This window comes from Bombus huntii, chromosome 6, assembly GCF_024542735.1.
Source record: "Bombus huntii isolate Logan2020A chromosome 6, iyBomHunt1.1, whole genome shotgun sequence".
In the NCBI taxonomy this organism is placed as follows: Eukaryota; Metazoa; Arthropoda; class Insecta; order Hymenoptera; family Apidae; genus Bombus; species Bombus huntii.
Genome location: NC_066243.1, coordinates 11109621 through 11125863, shown reverse-complemented (window position 1 = coordinate 11125863; position 16243 = coordinate 11109621). Strand labels below are relative to the sequence as shown.

Below are 16243 nucleotides of genomic sequence, written 5' to 3'. Positions count from 1 at the left end.
TATTTCGTAATTTTCCATAGAAATATCATAGATTCATCGCGGTACATTTTTAGATGTTTGAATGATTTTTCGTAAAATATATCAATAAATAAAAAAAACTTATATTTCTTATTGTATTATAAACCTAGCCCTATGCTTTGCACTTTAATTTTTGCGATATAAGCTGTATACTTTAGCCGTCGGTAATTCCAGTTTAAGACTAGGAAGGAAAATATTGCTTGGTTATTGGAAGTTGAATATACATTATGCTAGTTAGTAGTCGCTTTAATTAAACCCACGTACGACAAAATTCGCGAGTATCACAGTGAAAAGGTAAATCGAAATATATAGACGGAAAAGGATCGAGGTTCGTTACGTTGGAAATGGCGTAAGAAACTGGTGGACGAGTCCTTTAAGACTGGAAAGGATAGCCTGTAAGCTCCGTGAATCGTCGGTTTCAATCGTTTAGACATTTATCGATTACGGCGTGCAGGGTTACCTTCGTTAACGAGATATTTAGTTGAGACGCCTGAAGAGAAAGAGGAGTTCTCGTTGGTACGAGCCAACGAACTGAACCGAGTTTACTTGGTATCGATGTAAACAGGGAAATTTCCTGCTGGATAAAGCCGATCCCCTGATGAAATTGCGATTAAACCGTCCCTTGTAAAGCGCTTAATGTCTAAGTATTCTCGGTGCGTAGATTGCAGTGGTTTTTATGGACGCGGAAATGTTCGAATAAAAATAATATTAATAAAAAAATTATGTGTATATATATATTGATGCTGTCATTATAGTAATGATTATACGTTTATTAAAGCCTATAACAGTGTATCTATGCAGAATCACATTAGTACCTATTATTCTAGGATGGTTCGTATATCAAAGACGATCATAGCAGATTTTTTAGTCAAGTGAATAATAACTTTCAACGAGAAATAATTTATAGACAAATATAAATAGGAAAAATCAATCTCAATCATCTCGGTGGTACTCCATGTTTACGAACAAATTGAAGAATTTTTTAATTGTGATATGAAAATTCTGTCTGTTATTCTTGTGGAGTAAAAATAGAATTTAGATAATTGAACAGCATAACTTTGCTTCGTACCAAAAATTGATCGGGGAATATAAATAACACAGTCTTTCATTGTTCCTAGAAAATAACTAAAACAAAACTACTGGAAAATGTAATACTCGCTGTAATATTCCAAGATCGAAGAATATCCACCTTTATTTCCTGGGATTCGTTCTCTGTCATCCCTAAATTGTTCCCATCATTAACGTCGATGAAAACGAACAGCAAGGATATCCGAGGTGATTGTATTACAACCCCGAAGAGTCATATCCATGTATCATAAACTCGAACAATTTCTCGTCCGGTCTCTTCGCACGGCACCAGCGATCCCGTGTCTCGGTTGTTTCCGATACAAAATTGACTCAGCCTCGTGTTCTCGAATAACGTTCCGCTGCAACGTTTCTCCAAAATAGGAAGACGGAGGAACCTACGTTCCCTTGAAGCGGATACACGTCGATATGCTGTGCTAACGACTTCTATTATAAAACGAATTTCTCATGCATTACCGTACCACGTTCGTCGTAAGCTTCTTTCCTTCGCGATAGATTTTCGATGCTGCAGCATCAGATAGGAATGAGAGAAGCAGCGAATGTTTTTGAGACAATCGAGCCGCTCACAGGCCAAGGTTCGCTCTTTGAAATTTTTGAAATTTTAACGAGGAAGCACTTGATTGATGCGAATTCTTATACATTTATGGGAAATACAAAAGATGCAATAATGCGCATGATACTCAAAAATATATAAAGAACACGATGCACGGTGCTCTTTATTACATTCAGTAGATGAAACAAATTTGTAACTAGCTTTCGTTTCTTTAATTACGTTCGTGAAAATATAAATTTCCATGAATATCCAGTCTATTTTATAATTTCATGAAATTTTTCCACCTTTTATTTCGCAGAGTTAATCGATTTGGCAAACAAGCGAGTGGCTCGGGATACGGTTCCATCGTGAAATTGATGAAACTGGCCTCTCGACAAGCATCTCGTCCTCCGATATCGTCACGGTTACGGTATAAATCAAAATGCCTAGCCTGACTGGAAGAAGCCCGAAAGGCAGAACAAAATCCATAAATTTCCGGTTTGCCGCGGCCATCGTGGTTTCCGTCAGAAGTTCGTTCAAGTTCCGAAAGTAGTATATCCGGCGGTCCCTCTCGACCCACGAGCCAGGCGTAAATAATGCGAAGGCCACCGCGGCCGGAGGATAGCTTTTGAGGGGTAGTTACCCTCTTTCGCGGCGCGAATAGTCGAGACGTTCGTAAACAATACGAGTTCGTTTGAAGGATAAAGGATCTCTGGGATTTTTCGAGGAACTTGTCGGTGATGTTAGGGATGGGTTTGTTTTACTGGAGGAATTTCATTATCCACTCTCCTTTAAGGAGGTTGCGGTTTAATTTGATAGCTATACACGTGAAATCTTTTTAAGTACATGTTAAAAGATTTGTTCATACATTTATTACATGTTACAATAAAATTTTATGTGTTCCAAGCATAGCTATATATATAATACCGTGTATGTGTATATGTTCGTAAAACTCTGTGTCCAACATGTTGGTATTATTCCTAACGCATGTTATAGGTGTTTTACGCATCGATCATTCGATTGGTTCGAGCATATGACATATTCTATAAATATGAAAAATAAGCAGTTGTAGATACCGATTTTAATGAAATTAAACATTTTTCATATATTCCTGTATTTTGACGTAAAAATTGTCGCAGGAGTAAGTTCATAACGTCTTTCAAATACACTATAAGCCATGGTACAATATTTTGAAAAAACTGACTTCTTAAAATTAGATAAATCTTATGCCTGCCTCAATTGTATTCCCTTCAGAAATTTATAAAATAATACCTTCATACAGGATAATGAAAGCACAATGTCTCATTCTAACGAGCGTTCAGTTCTCTGGAGAACGACCGTCATTGAAAAATCCTCGCGAGTTCTCGGACAAACTACAAATTCGGGTTAAAAGTTACCGTATCGACGAGCGGAACGTGCAATTCGAAATGCGCGAAAAACCGCACGAACGAGACCGTTGCAGAAGGGATGTGTAAAACGCTCGCATCGAATTTACGAGTTTCCAATTTTAAAGCAATCGACGAGCGGAGAGCTGCTGCGAATCAGAAACTCACGGCTCTTCTAGTTCCTCCATTATGAAACTTTGTAGCGTTGCCGCGCAGCCGGAAACCGTGGAACATCATCCTTTGAAATTTTCGCGCGTAACGTAAGTACAAGCGCGTGCTTAGTAGTCTTGTTTCACCTACGTTCGTGATTAGTGTTGAACATTTCAGAGGAATATATTATTTAGTTCCCTAGGTTTATTGGTCAGGTTTACAGTGAATGATGTAAGAAATTATAGAATTCAAGATATTTTATAAAGAATAATATTTGTAACGTAACTATGACACTCTTTTATAAGCTTTGCACCCCGTCGTACTTTTACGTCGTACGGCAATTTAAAATCTGCTGTATCCTAATTAAAATAAAAATAGTTATCTCAATTTTATATAGTCCGTTTCATAATAAAATAAATTTAGGTGTAACATGTAAAGTCTACTACATCTTATTCTCTCCGTATCGAACCCAACAATCAATGTTCCCATTATCGTCAACGTTCCACTAGTTCATAGTATCGTTCGCGTCGTAGCGGATTTTAAAACCTTCCCATCCTTTAAATCTTCTCGGTGTTTTCCTTTGCGCGATTCGCTTTTATTTCCCTTCGTTGCCACCCTTTCTGTCGGTTTCTCCCCCCGATCCCACGCCTTGAAACGAACGACTTTTCCGCGGAGTCGATCGTTTCCATTCCGGAATTTCTCATCAAGGTTTCGCGCCGCCGCCGCGTAGCTAGCGGCTGATTTGCTCGCCCAGGCTCCGCTCGTAATGAGTTCCGCGCTTTGTGACTGCTCGCCGCTCGCGCCTTTTGTTCGCCATAATAAAAGGACTCGGCGTTGCCGACTTCAATTAGGCTGCAGGTCGAAAGTCGCGCTCAGAAGTATCGGCACGGTGTGAAGAACATCGACAATTACGTTCGACTTCGGTTGACGAAGCGAAGTCGGTTCGATTGCGCTTGTTCAACCGGTAGCAGTCGCTTGTGGTAACCTGTTCGTCGATCGAGATGAATCGTTCCGCGAAACTACTCCGTTGCAGACACGTTTTTACTTCTCAGGTGTAATAATTTCATTCTGTAACTTGGTTCTTTTGAAGTTCCTGGCTAAAGCTAATTCTCGATACTTCAACGATCCTTCAACAATTCGTGGCTCGATAATAATTTATGACTTTTCTCTCAACTTTCCAACGATTTCCAACGATTCACATTAGACTTGAACTAATCGCACATACATACGTATATATTTTTTATGTGCAACCAGATCTCCACGTATACATAGAGATTTCTTCTTCTCCCGTCATAGCACGAACATCCGCTTGGCTTTCGATTACGTATTTGTCATCCATGCTAATTATCACTCACAAAATCTGGAGTTCTTCTTATTCTTCTTATTATGCTTGAAATGTGGTAGCATAAATTGTAACTTGACGAGATACGGAGTTAATTTTTAAAATATTGGAAATATGTCACATTATGGGATTGGATTTCTGGCATGGTATTATTACATTATTACTAACTCGATGGAATTCACAGATTTGGACCCTAATTTATGTTTATTTCATTACTAGATATCTAACCTGTTGATAGGCATATATAGTAGAGTACATAATTGAGCTTTCCGATGCTTATCTATATCTGAATATATATATGATGAATAATTAATCAAAAATTTGTTGTAAATACATTACGTGTATAATATAAATCCTGAAACAGATACCGAAATTTGTATAAACGATAATTCTCTAACATTTATACATGGTACCTAAAATCTGTCTCTTTGTTATTTATATTTATATAGTCGTATGAACTGCGAGGTCAGGTTCCTGAAATTGACACCGTCACATTCGATCATTCTTACCTCGTTCGACGATAATTAGCGGCACACACGATGCAACATTTTCGCGGAAATTAGGCGACGATTCGAAGCGGATCGTCGTTGCTCGTTAGCCAACAGGATTTTCCCGAAAATTTCGAACAGTGACGCGTCTTCGTGGTGAAATATCCGCGGATTACGCGACTAATATACGTCAGCGGGTTCATCCTCCGCAGAATTATGATGAAGATGAATTCATTGTCTGTCCTCGCGCGGATTGAAGTAGGTACACGTAATTCATCAACGTAATTGAGCGCTGCTCGCGAGTTTAGCGACGGCGAAAGAGAGCGTAGTCTCTCTTTCCTCCCGCGAGCCATTTCGTAATGGCCCGTTAATTTCAGCCCTTTTGTTTTCACAGACTTTGCTGCCAACTTTCTTCCGCGTGGATACGCCGCGCGCGGCTTTCTTTGCCTTTCAACGCACGACACTGACCATCCCTGTGTCTCTTGAAAAATTCAACGAATCCAGTAGAACGATCCTGGCTCACGGTTAATTGGCCTCCGACACTCCATTTCGCAAATTGCAAAAAGCAATGCCAGGATACTGTTGTACGTAGGTGCTGGCGTCGAGTGGCTGCAGCTTGTTACTGGAAAATCGCTGGGACGGACGAAAGGAATTCGAACGATGGACGCGCTTACGCGTGTGACCAAGTGCATCGTGCAGGGAATCAGAAATTAAGTCTGCTGGCATGGCTGATGTTGAACAATTGTTAGTTTCGGTGAGCACTCTACTAAATTATTCCACTTTCCACGACGTCCGTGCAATTCGAAGAATTTCGCAGTTTCGGAAAATTCATGTTGCGTTGCTTTATGTAGACTCGTTCCCATGAATGTTTACTATTTTAACGACAATTCAGATATGCATCATATACTTTTAAAATGATGATTATAGGATACCTAATTTTTCAGCCCCGTTCGTATTAGCTGAGATCGCTTTGACAAGATGGTCGTCTGCGAGTCAAATTATTGATTAAATCGAATTTAAATTATCGAATGAAGAAAAAGGACATTATTGTGGAAAATAAATAGAGAATTTCAAAAATATCTCAGTCCATATCGCGAAGGTGTTCTGTTACAGAAGATGGTATAACGATGACTGAATAAATATTTCAAGCATCAAATTGTTATATCTGAACAAGTACGATGCGATTATTTCTTGATATTACGAGATGAACTTCTCTAAAGCCTGATATTCGACGTTCTTTACAAGCAATGTGGCAAGTCGACGCTATATTAGCCCTCATCGAGATCCTCTTTCGCAGACGAGATCATCAGACGCACCGGTTCACGGTCGTCGCGTACAAACAATGATTATTAAGTTTGAGATACGGGACTAGATTGGCTGGGTAAATTAGGCACATTAGCCTGTATGCACAAGGCCGAGATAGTAACGCTCGTTGTTTCGAGACAGCATCTTCGTTGCAAGGGAACGAAGAACGGTTGGAACGCGAGTCGCGCGAGAGGAAAAAGGCCAGGAACAAGAAAACTCCATTACCCCGCTCCTTGCCAAGCATTCTTGCTGGTGAAAGATCTTGCTTCAACGATCGCTAATTTCTCGTAACAGAATCCTTTCGACGCCCTTTTAACATCCACGTCAGGAAAGATCCTCGGGTTTCCTCGCGTACGCTGCTTTGTGTGAAGGATATGATTGCCAAGATACGATCGCTTGAAATGTTTCCTCAGCGACATGACAAAATGAGAATTAGGTGAGAGAAAAATTGTTGGTTTCGATCGAATCGATTGACGAATGTTTTTTTCATCGAGAATTTTTTATACTTTGGTTACCTAACGTTACCATCAAATTTAATAGAGTTATGAAACGTGTGCTTAAGAATGTTTTTGATTGGTTTTAGAATATTTTTTTTTAAATATCTGGAAAAATATGTAGTCTGATATTCGTGTATTTTAAATTGTTTTTACTTTAAGTGCAATTAACGCATCTGACGTTATTAAAAGATTATTCTAGCTTTGGAGTGGTAAAGCCGTTTCATCAGAAACGATTTTTGATACGCATGCCCATTATCATCGTTATTATTATTCATTTATCCGGAATAAAATCCAGCCAGTGTGCCTTAACAACTTAAGAGATATAAATAGTGATTTTCCTGAGAATCAAGTCGAACACCACTAAATTGTTGAAGCAGGCGCTGTACAGAAGCTTTGCAACCTTGTTGCTTCGTATGTAAATCGAGCAACTCGTTCGAAAATAATTTTCTACCTTCAAAATGAAATTCTCGGAAACGCGTGTTTTTGACGAGTATACTCGTCATCGTTTATTTTATGCGGCACATTTTCGGTACAGCGAAGAGATCGCAACAGCTAACTGGTTAACGGTAAAATACGTAAGAAGATGTGTAAACAAACAGATCTCCAAACAATCTCAACTTTATTTCGCATCTTCCTCTAAACAAATTCGAAAAACACGCTCATAAAACAAAACCCCAAACACCTTTCTCTAATTCGTACAGAGCCTAACTCTTTCACCCTCCCAATCTGTTCCAGTTGGAAACACGGAATTCTCTGTTTTCATCTCTTCCGAACAACTTCCTGACAAAGTGGCTCGTTCTCAAGTGGAACGCAGTCGACGGCAACGAGTCCGAAAACACGAGGCAAACGTTGTGTCTGGCGAGCGGAAGGCACGCGTCTCCTTTGGCTTCGTAATCTAAGCGGAGAGCGAACAGTGCCTAATTCTCGTCCAATTTCCAGCGTAGGGAAACCGGTTAACGGCACGACGCAACTCGTAGTATTCGCTGAAACGAGTTTCGATAAAGTTAACGCCGACCAGTACCGGCGACACTATGCTCAGACGTTTAGATAAGTTAACTGTCGCTACGAATACACGAATATCCATGTATTAACATGGATGTAACAGTGTATTCGTTTTTCAGCTTCCTTGCACGATTGAGCTAATATCATTAGAGGAATTTCATTAGTTCGAAGTATTAGCGAATTCTGTCGCACGATGCTAATAATAAATTCTTTTATTTTTACTATGCAAAATATAGCGTTTTGTATATATTATGTTATCCAACTTAATTTAATAGAAATATATTAACATACAGATGCGTTATTAGTTGAAAATGTGAAAATACTAAATTAGAAATAGCTTTTGAAAATATCATATTGAGTATAAATTAGTTGGAATAAAATGTTCAATGGAATTTATTACGCAAAGGGTATTGATATCATTTTCTTAATTATCGACTAATCAGCAAATTTGTTATTTATATTATTAAATTAAAGTCAAGTAAAAATATTAAGGTTACATCTATCGATCAATCATTTTGTTAAGATCGTTTTGTTAAAATGCACCAATAATGTGAATTATTTACCTTGTAACTCGTAAAATTATACAATTATTTGCACACCAGAATTCTATCAGCTACAACGACCATATGTACAGTAACTTGTAGATTCACTGATATTAATAACCACTAATATTATTATTGAAACATGTATAATTTTATGTGCTAGACTAGGTTAGATGCGTAGTAGTGATACTTGTATGTGAATATCAGTGTGTAGAAGTATGTGTGTGCGCGGCGTTTCGAAAACAAATGAATGTAAAGTGTTCAGTCGGTTAACAGTCCGATATGGACGAAAGTGCTGAGACGCGTGCAAGTGTGTATCGATGAATATCTTTGAAATCGCTTATCAAATAAATATATAACAATTCTAATATGAATTCTAAGTGTAAATTTGGTGTTCCTATACCATTATTTTGGCTATTAAGATCCAAAATTTTCAACAATTATTGTACAAAAAGGCCCAGCTTCCGACGCTCGTGGCTTGATCCATCCCTTCGTGTTATCCTTGGGTATGTTTACTCCGCGGAACAGTTGGCTCCGGCAGTGATATCCGTCGTCCTAGTCGTCTACGACGCGAAAGCAAACTCATCACGATCGTCGTATGCAATCTGCCGGAAAGCGAACCTCCCGGCGACTCGCGGAATTGCTTGCGATGACGCAAATTGTGTTGACAGCCCGGGAAAGCCTCTGGCTTCTTTTTTCACCCTGCTAGCCCTTCCGGTACTGCCTCTGCAAATAACGATTCCTGGATCACCGAACGTCCCCGGAATCGCCAGTGTCTCTTCGACAGCTTATCTAAGATCATAGATCTTGGATTCTAATACGTATGATAGATAAAATTTTTGCCGATTTTCTGATGTTTTGAGAGATATTGCAGTTGTCCTGTGACAATCAATGTTATGGTTGTCTATCTTTAGATAAAATATAGGACGCTGTAAACGTTTTTTGGACAGCTTATCTAGAATTTTGAATTTTAGATTTTCGTAAATGATGGACGAAAGATTTTGTACGATTCTGTAACATTTCATGATGTCTCAATTATTCTATGGTAGTTGAATGAAGATCCGTATTTTCATAAATCATAAAATAAAGTATATTTGGTTGTGTAAAATTTAATTTACACCTGTTTCATGATAACCTGTGATTTTGAAGATCTGGTAGCTTGTACGAGCGTATAAATTTTAACGTACCTTTATTTTTAACTTTCATATGAATTAAAAGTATTAAGGCCTTTCGTAGCATTCAACGTATCAAGATATAAGCTATCAAAACGAAAGCGATCTGCTGATTCAGCCTTCTAAATCGCGATGCGCTTCTAAATCGTCGAATTACGAGCCTCTGTTTGCACCTCTACGTCAGCGAGATATAAATAGTGATTTTCCTAAGAATCAAGTCGAACGCCACTAAATTGTTGAAGCAGGCGCTGCACAGAAGCTTTGCAACCTTGTTGCTTCGTATGTAAATCGAGCAACTCGCTGGAAAATAATTTTCTACCTTCAAAATGAAATTCTCGGAAACGCGTGTTTGTGACAAGCTTCGATATTTCGCGGAAGAAATAAAGCAATAATATATCCTCCGTATGAAAATGTAGATTCGGTGATATTCGAATTAAAAGATCGGACCTTAATAGCATGGTAAATTTGCATTTGCACTGAACCGTGGTAAACTAAAATTCATTGCGGACACATCCGGATCGATACGAAAAGCCATCGAGACACCTGTGAGATGATTCATCGAGTCGACGCACGTGCGATCGGCCACTGGATAATCTATATTTTATAAATCAACGTACGCGATGCATTCAACGCGAAACAACAAAAAGATGAAATTCCTGCAAACATTCCTCTTTCGCTTCGTCACGAGTTACAGCAATTTTTTTTATGCGACGTATTTCTACTCTTTCTTTTTTATCACCCAACGTTAGAAATTTTCAAACTTCCATTAAAAGGGCGTTGTAAATTCCATTCAAGAAATTTTTAGTATTTGGTGTGCATCGTTGTTCGTCCGGGTTTCAGTTTGACGAGACGATACCAGCCGTTCTTGTTCTATCGTTGATTATCAGTCACATTAGAAAGAGAAACATTTACTACAAAATACGCATAGCGATATAAAACTACATAACGATATAAAGATTTATAATAAAAACATGAAAACTCTCTTACTGATCGATGCGAATAATCAGAATAGTCGTGATGATTTTCTTATACGAGTTGAAACTTGAAACGATAATCCTGACGTGAAAGTTGTTATAAAACATTTAATAAATATTTGCATAAAATTATTCCGTAATTACCACAAACCTGGTACGATGGAACAGACAGATGAAAATAACTTTTGATGAAGTGAAAATCAAAATTCGTATCTCTACTTGCTTAATATGTAATATATCTTTTTGTAAACGAAGGATACGATTCAATGCAAAACGATTTTATCAGCGAATATAACCGATACCATTGTCATGGCATCGACTTCAGCTGGGATCGACATTAAACGCACGTAGAGACGCGTGCAAACATCGCGGTTCATTAAATTAATCCGAACACGGACCGACGTATAAACGGTGGACGTGCGAGTCCGTCGCGACGTGCCGCGTCGTCGTAATTTCTCTCGGACGTTCCACCGATTTCGAATCGTGCTGCGAATATCCGTCGATTCCCGATATATTAAATTACAACTGTCTCCAATGCCGATGGGATTCGGAAACGATGTCTTTGTCAGCGACCAAGTGATCCGTGTTTGCCGCTATAACGGCACTGTTCAATGTACAAATCTAATTCTGCACTAGCGGCCTAAACTTTGAAATTGTTGCGCGGTCTAGAAATACAGAGAGATCAAAAGAAAGGTAGTCGAGGGTTCTATCATCATGGAAATTTTATTCAAACATTTATGGAAATAAAGGACAATACTGTTGCCATTTGTGATATTAATTTCGAATTAATAACAAAATTTTCTGGGGCTTTGGTATAATCGTCGCAGGGATAGCAAGCGATTCCAAATGTTATAGGATAGCTTTTACTCGTTTTTAGATTAATCTTTAATTATTGTAATTTATTTATTGCTGGATAAAACTGATCTTTTTTACAAATATCATGCCACAATCGAGAAACGAGAAAATCGCATCGTCTGATACATTTCTAATTCATCCACAGTGTAGCGGGAAAGAAACTCGAAGGATCTTTCGAATGTACAGGGTGTCCGGCTTTTAGTTAGCGAAACTTAAAAATCAACCGAAGTATCTTCGTTCCACTTTTTATCTTCTCTTTATTTTTCACGAATCCTCGAAACAAATCCATCAGCTCGAAGAGAAATCTACGAAACGGAGTCGCTTCTTCTTCGTCGATTGGCTAAATGTTAAGATCAGATGGACAAATGCATCTGACGGACGACTCTACGCAGAAATTCTCTGTAGTCTCGATAATTTTTTCCATTGGATTTATAGTAGTAGGCAAAAGAGGACGGTTTATTTCCATGGACACAGTCTGCTGCCATTGGTGGGTGCTCATTGGGTATTACAGCAGCGCTACCCCTAATGGGAAAACGGATCGCGAGTCGAGGCTGGCCTGAATGTGTTGAATGGGGACTCGCCGGAACAAAGGGCGTCACTTCGCGGTCCCTTTGTCCTCCGGTGGTAATCGGCGCCGTCGATACCAATTTCACCGGTAATTAGAGAGTTCACTTTTCTAACGACCGTCTCGCCTTTCCTCATTGTCGGACGAAAACGATCCTCGTTTAAGTCTGACAAAAACATTATCGTGGCCTGGAAACTCGACTTCTCTTCACTGCAAGGATGTCCCCTCTACCTCATCGTTCGATTTTCTTATTAAAGATCCCCGGGCCCTTGAATAATTTACATATTGACAATATTAATAAATTGACAAGTTACAAGTTGCACACTATAGAGCTCTTTTCTACGATATTGTAATTCGGAAAGTTTGCTTATAAAAGTTTATTTGTTTCTTTGGCGAAATCGTTAATATTCTGCGAGCATGTTTATTAATATCGGTAACTTGTAACGAGTGGCTGATACAATTTCGCTGATAATATTGACTCGTACAAATTGATTCGGTTGAAAAAAACCGCAAGATAAAAATATGGAAACCGTGGCAGGAACTAACGTGTAAGCCTGGAGCAAACTATTCCTTGCCGCGTTTCGGCCGATCCGTGGCGCTTCCCTTCGACTTCGAAAGGCTCTTGAGAAAGTCCCCGCGGGCTGGCGAACTCGAGAATACTTCTGGTGGCCCCCTCCAGGGGGAATCGATATCTTGACAGGGTAGGGGAAAACGGGTCTCCATCGAGGACGAACCGTGGAATTTCGCGAGACACATTTCTCCGGACGCTCCGAGGCGAACACGTGAGAAACGTGTCTCTTCTACGCCCTCGTGGCCGACGCAGACGTCGACTCTTCCGCTGACTCGTCGAATATTTCTGGCAGGACGTTTTTCATCATCCGCCTTTGCCGCCTCGTGAATTTCCTGCGAGATGGTTCTCGCTGTGCAAGTGACTCTTCTCGAATGATACACTACGTTCGGGGATGGGGGATTTTTCGGTTCTACGACAGAATTGGATCTTTTCCTTTTTATCTTTGAAAGAAAATCCGCCGCTTTGAGAATTGTGATAACCAAAAAGAATATCAATGGGTTGAGAATATATGTAGCCTCAGACAAATTATGGTTCGTATTGATTTTAAACTCGCGGTGGACATTTGTAATTGAAATTTGTTCGATTAAGTTTGATGGTGAAAAGAAAATATTTGTTTGGTTTTTAAACGGAACGTTTAAACGAAAAATTGGAACAGACTATTTCCACGAGGCACGAGATATAATTCACTAATTTAATGGGTCATGATTCTTAAATTCAATGCCTCTTATCGAATGCCAAAATCATTCTTCAAACATCGTATCGTAATTCAAACACGATATCGTAAATTCAGCAGACGAAGAAGGTTATGCTGAGAAAGTTTCGATCATGCACGAAGTTAACTTGGAAGGGTCCACCACGATATTTTCGTGATTTTCCTTTCGGATTAAAGCGGCACGATACACGACTACGATGAAATTGCGAGGCTGGTCGGTGGTTTCTCGTAACAGCGGAATTTGCAACGGACGTGAGAACGATAAGGAATGTCCAGAACGAGCCGGAGGGTAGGTCCGTGGAACGATTTGGTATGCGGGCTGCGTCCGCGCGATTATCTATGAGTCGATAACTTACTTGCCGAATTTCTGGTCAACCAACTCCAAACGCACGACCCAGCATCCCGTGCCTTATTATAATCTCGTCCAATTACCAGCCTTATTATTGCGAAATCCGATCTAGCGTAATAATGGACGATCATCAACTGCTATCAATCATTTTATCAGCTACAACTTTATTTTCATCGGCTTAAACTGCAACGAGGAACCGTGAGTTTATCTACTTATGGATTATTCTTAGCGTAATTGTTTTAATTTCAACCAAGTTCGGATGAATACGATAAGAGGATAAGAGACAATAAACTGTTGCAACAACGCAGAGGATGGTTTATTTTTTCCTTCTTCCGTATACATTTTTACGCCTGTATATTAAATTTAATCTCTCTCCACGTACAATTTTACTCTAGCAAAATATGAATTCTATCATATCGTATGAAACAACTGGAAGATTCTTCTCTCAAGAGATTAAATCACCTTCAAATGTATTCGTAATATTAATTTACGCTCAACACCTGAAGGTCTTAAGGCAAAGATTACGTAACACGTTAAAATTATCAAACTCATAAACCTTCGATATGATACAATTTCAACTATTTCACGCCCCTCGTAAACCACCTAATATTTATCAATGGGAAAATTACATCTCGTAATAACTCATTGCCAAACCTGGCCGTATCTCCCCAAAGAACATGAGGCCCGGAATCTCCATAAATCCTAATCAAACGGTCCTAATCACGCCGGAGAAATCCAATCATCGCCGGGTCGAAACATTCGTATCCTCGCCTAAAGCTGCCATAACTCGTTCCAGGTTGAAACGAGATTCGTTAGAGATCGGGTGGGGTATACACGTGATCGGTCTCTGTATCCGCGGTTAAATTTAAAGCCGATCGCTCGGTCAGGCATAAATAACGGCTCGGCGGCCATTGAATTCGCTGGCGAAAAAATGCCGCCGAGAGGCGCCCGAGCTCAAAAGAAAGCGACGCCAACGCGTAAGCGTATCGCTTTGCCTTGCAGCGTGAGCTGTCGCAATTCCTTCGCGGAATAAATTTTCTCCGTTGGACTGGCACCGCCCACGCATCCACCGCAGGAGAAATAATACGCGCGGCACCGTTTTCACTCTATCGGTCGGCCTTGATCGCTCTCCGAGTCTTCCCCCGTGTTCCTCGCCTTTCCATCGGGTCACTCGCGCCACCGGTAGCTAAAACGACCAGTGTGGGCGTGCAGTTTGCAGCTGCATCCCGGTTAATTCGCGCGGGTAGGCTACGTTGTACAAGCTGTTATAGTCACCCTGACCCCTTCCTCGCTTACACCACCCGTTTACTCTCTTTCTACCACACCGAAATTTACCCTGTTTCCTTGTCTCTACTCGATGGAACGACTACCGGACACATATAGGTAGTTCCGCTATTGCAGAAGCGGTTCGTGCGAGGCTAAATCCACGGGAACGAAAGGAGAGGGGATTAGAGAAAGGAATTGGTAGAAGGAGAAAAGTTGGAAGGGAGGAACGAATAAGCATCGATGGACGATGACTAAAGGAGCGGTCAGACAATCGACATTATTGTCAATATTTAAAATTCTTAGCATTGTAGTCCGTAAGGGGCCTCCTAGACGATCAATACATATATATATAAATTGTCAATACAATGTTGCGAGTCTCAAATAATGACGATAATATCGACAACAATATCGATGGTGTGAACGCTCCTTAACGCATTGGGATCAGTGAACCGAGAATTAGTGATGCAAGCGGATTCTTTCGATTGGTAAGTTGATCGTTATGTGTTCAGTTTGCCTCAGTTCGGTGGACGGATGAAAGGGTTTAGTGTTTGTGAGTTTTTGGTTGTGATTTTTTGTTTGAATTAGATTGGATTTGGTAGTGGTAAGTTTGCTTATGTTAATTCAATGAAGAATGAACGACTTCTCTTTCTCTTGGAATTTTTTCTATTACCTGAGAATAGATTTAAAAGGAGAGTATTTTTATGAAGGAGATGCCTGTGTATGTGTGCATTTTTTAAGTAGAAATTAATGGAAGTAGTAGAAGAGAATAGAGTTTGAGTTCGATTCTGAGATTTAATGATCATTAATTGGAAAGTGAATTAAAAAAATGATGATGATCTAAAAAAGGACGTAACGTTCGTATATATATGTGTGTGTTTGTTCTATTAAAATTGATCTAGATTCAACAGAAATTCTTTTCTTTATTATAATTCCCGATGAAAAAAGGATTTCTTTCCCAACGAAAGGCTGTGCTTAATAACTGCTTTAATAACTTCTTTTTTATAACTCTAACTCAGGATGTGTTTTCGAATGACTGAAAACCAGTGTTTGAAAAGATATTTTACATTTAGCTGACATTTTTCATATGTATTTTGTTAACCATGGAATATATTTATTCTAGATGAATATATTCATCCTAATATCTTGTATCTGAAGTTTTACATCGGCTCGGAGATAGTTCTATATTCGAAAGGTGAGAAAGACACGGGGTTTGAAACGTTCGTTATTTTATATTGGAAGCCAGTGTATCTAAAGAGCAGAAAATACACGGATAAATTAGAACCGACGAATTTCGTTCGTTAATTCCGCAAAAAATTCATGGCGCAACAGTTCAATTAAAACAGTTCGTTGTACTCTTTTTTCAGCTTTCTTTGGCAGCCACCGAGAAGGGATCAAGATACACCAGTCCGGTTTAATCTAACCAAATTAAAAC

At 39.4% G+C, this 16243-nt stretch overlaps 1 protein-coding gene and 1 long non-coding RNA gene across 3 annotated transcripts in view; one reads left to right on the top strand and one right to left on the bottom strand.

Annotated features, from left to right (window-relative positions):
* The window catches only part of LOC126866438 (bifunctional heparan sulfate N-deacetylase/N-sulfotransferase), a 365667-nt gene that overhangs the window by 165202 nt on the left and 184222 nt on the right, over positions 1-16243 (bottom strand). The gene's annotated exons all lie outside the window — the stretch shown is intronic.
* On the top strand, positions 2568-9071 carry LOC126866460 (uncharacterized). The gene is made up of 3 exons (XR_007689871.1): positions 2568-5755; positions 5946-6742; positions 7539-9071. It is a non-coding gene; the product is annotated as an uncharacterized LOC126866460 (long non-coding RNA).